Source organism: Microtus oregoni, unplaced genomic scaffold (assembly GCF_018167655.1).
Source record: "Microtus oregoni isolate MIOR12 unplaced genomic scaffold, Mior012 000059F_ref0000304, whole genome shotgun sequence".
NCBI classification, from domain to species: domain Eukaryota; kingdom Metazoa; phylum Chordata; class Mammalia; order Rodentia; family Cricetidae; genus Microtus; species Microtus oregoni.
In genome coordinates, this window is record NW_024543835.1 from 7635361 (window position 1) to 7638626 (window position 3266).

A 3266-nucleotide genomic window follows, 5' to 3' on the forward strand; every position below is an offset into this window, starting at 1 on the left:
GAAACTACCAAAAGTTAGAAAAGACAAAAAGCAGATTCTTCCCTTAGTACTGTCCAGGGAGTAGATAACCTTACCGACATATTGATTTCCACTCATAATATTAAATTTGGATCATTGCATTCTAGAAATATCCAAGAAAAAAATGCTGGTGTATTAGTATTCCAACTTATGAAAAATTTTATATTAGCAATAATACTAAGATACTGGATTAATTAAAATATCATTTAAAACAATTATGTGTAGTCTGTATTTATCAACAATGTTATAAAACCTTAATGGTGGTAAAAGGGAAGTACTGTCCTTTTCTTCTATTACACTGCAATTAATCTATGTTTAAGTGTGTTGTTAGAGTCTGGAATTACCTGGGAGAAAGGCTTCTGGGCAAGCCAAAGAAGACTTTTTATTATTGGGTTAATTGAGGTAAAATAATCCACCCACTGTGAATGGAACCATTTCCTGTCTTTGATCATGGACTGTATCAATAGAGAAATAAAGCTATGGAACAACACGCTTTCATCATCTTCTGCTTCCTAATTGTGAATGTGGTGGTTTCAACTACATCAGGCTTGTGCTATTTGACTTCCACACCAAAGTAAACTGTATGAATTGTGACCCAGAATGAAGTATTTCTCACTTAAGTTGCTTATGACAGGTATCTTTTTAACATAGGCTCTCATTCAATATAAACCTGTTTGACCTGGACCTGTGTATTGTAGATAAGGCTGGCCTCAGACTCACAGACAGCCACCTGCCTATGCCTCCTGAGTACTAGGATTAAAAGCATGCAATATCATGCCTGCCTTATCCCCGCCCGATTTTCTTTTATCTAGACAATGGGAAAAGAAACTAAAACAGGATACAAAGAAATAAAATGTACCTTCTTATTTGTACATTATCTTCTTGAGATTTTTCCCCATTATTAAAATTAAAAAATTCAGAAAGGGTTAGCTATATATTTATATCATTATATCAATGTTTGTTTCACAAACTCTGAGGGCAACTTAAGTGTCCAAAATTAAATGGCTATAGTTCCATATTGTAGTGTAGTATAAAATACATATCCATAAAAGTACTAATAATGAGTCTTTTATCTGGATTTCTACTTAGGTCCCAAATTTGGAAGTGGTTGTCTGTTAATGTAGGTCACATAAAGAAGTTATACGAAGAAGAAGAGATTACATGACACAGCCCACACCTGAGACTGTAAGCAGGGTTAAAATTGAAGTTATATAAAGCTATTTTCTTTTTGAGATGTGGGCAGCAGGATCCTGGTACTTACTCTGATCTCACAATTATACTTACCTCTGAGAGTAGGAGTAGAGAGGCATGGTTCTTTTTATTGCTGGCTTAGTGAGAGGGATTTTATTTAAGGAAAGGAACTGGAGATTTTAAAATGTGTTCTCTGGAGTTTTGGAGATACAGTGTCCTGATGTTTAATTATTATCTATGGTCTTTTTTTTTAATGGTAGGAAATTATCCATAGAGAAACATTGTCCTAATTAGAGCAAACTGCATCTCAGCCTACTGAACAAGAGGGTGTTTGAGTATGTTTTCCACAATTGTGTTGATACAGGATCAATAGTAATAGTAGGAAAATAACAGAAAGGGATATTAACAAGAAGTTGGTCCAAGAGAGATGGAGTCATGTGTAAAGATAATAAAGGAACATAAAAGCTAGTCCTCAGTGTGGACGAATTTCTCAGTAGTCCTTACATTCAGCCCTTTAGAGAACAATTTATTGCAAACAACTTCACAATCCAGAATTTGTTAGGCCAACATGTCTGGACTCTAAATATGCCCCCACCGAATTTTCAGAAACTAAACAGAGGAGAGAAAAGGGATGGGAAGAAGAAACAGTGAGAGAACAGGAATTGGAGGAGAGAATTTTGCTTTTTTTTTCTTTTTACACAGATTTCACACTTGAACAGAATTAGGCTAGATTAATAGAACTCTTCAGTAGTTAATCTCTGGAGTTCAATGTATTTAACAATTCATTATACAAAAGAGATGGGTATATTATCTTTCAGACATCTCCAACCTGTGGGCTACACATTCCATTACAGAAAACAGAAAATGTATTTAAAACATTGAAGTTTTTTTGCAATAATTTTGAGACATTGTTTCTCTATGTAACAGCCATGGTTGTCCTGGAACTCACTTTGTAGACCAGACTAGTCTCAAACTCAAAAAGATCTGCCTGCCTCAACCTCACTAGTCCTGGTAATCGATGTACTCCACCACTACCTGGTATAAATACTTCATTTTAATATAATATTTTTGTTGATTATTTGAGAATTTCACATAATGTACCATGATCACTTTTACTTCATGGTCCTCTCCGGTCTGCATTCCTCACGCTTGTGGCTTCTCCCCCACAAATAGGTAAGAAAAATTAAAACATGAGTCCAATTTGTGTTGCCGATATATATGCTTACTGGAGCATGGACAAACTTCCAGTGGTCAATCCCTTAGAGAAAATACGTCCTTCCCTATCCATACCCTACCAGTAGCCATTGATTTTGGAGAGCTACATTTCAACATCTTTATCACAATTATTAAAAGCTCCCTTCAATGACTTCTTGTCTAGGTTGTTAATTTTAGGGGGATGTTGTTTCAGAATCCTTTTACATCTCTCTTTTTCATCTATGAATCCATAGTCATCAGTGCCACAACACAAGAAGCTTCCTTGTCCTTTGCCATCAGCAGGAACATGGCCCCCACATGTCTTGCAGCACAGTCCACAGATATACACTTGGCCTCTGGCTTCAGCAGCACATGCCACAGACATTATTTCAGGTAGCAACACAGACTACAGACATCTGTATGGTTTTTGGTAGTAAGACAAGCCACAGACATCAACTCAGCCCCAACTGCAGTATGACCATGGGTTCTAAAATGTCCCACAGCAGCAGCATGGAACGCAGACACCAGAAATAAAACTTTGAAATTAATCAGGAAGAATGCGAATAAGAATATGCATCATATGCATTTTATTAAAAGTTAATTTATCCCTAACATAAAATTTCACTGAGAAAGATAATAGACAAGGTAGCCTGTAATGAGGAGAATGAATAAAAAGACTTAACATATTCTAGCCTTGGTTCCTATTAAATTATTTCTTGCATCACATTTTCACAACACAGGATCAATTGAATGTTTCCGCTTTCGAAGTATTGATCATAGAATTCAGCGGTTTGTCCAAGACTTTTCTTGATTTGTTCTATCTTCAGTGTGTGTTTATTCTAGTTCTGGAAAACAGTGAAAAT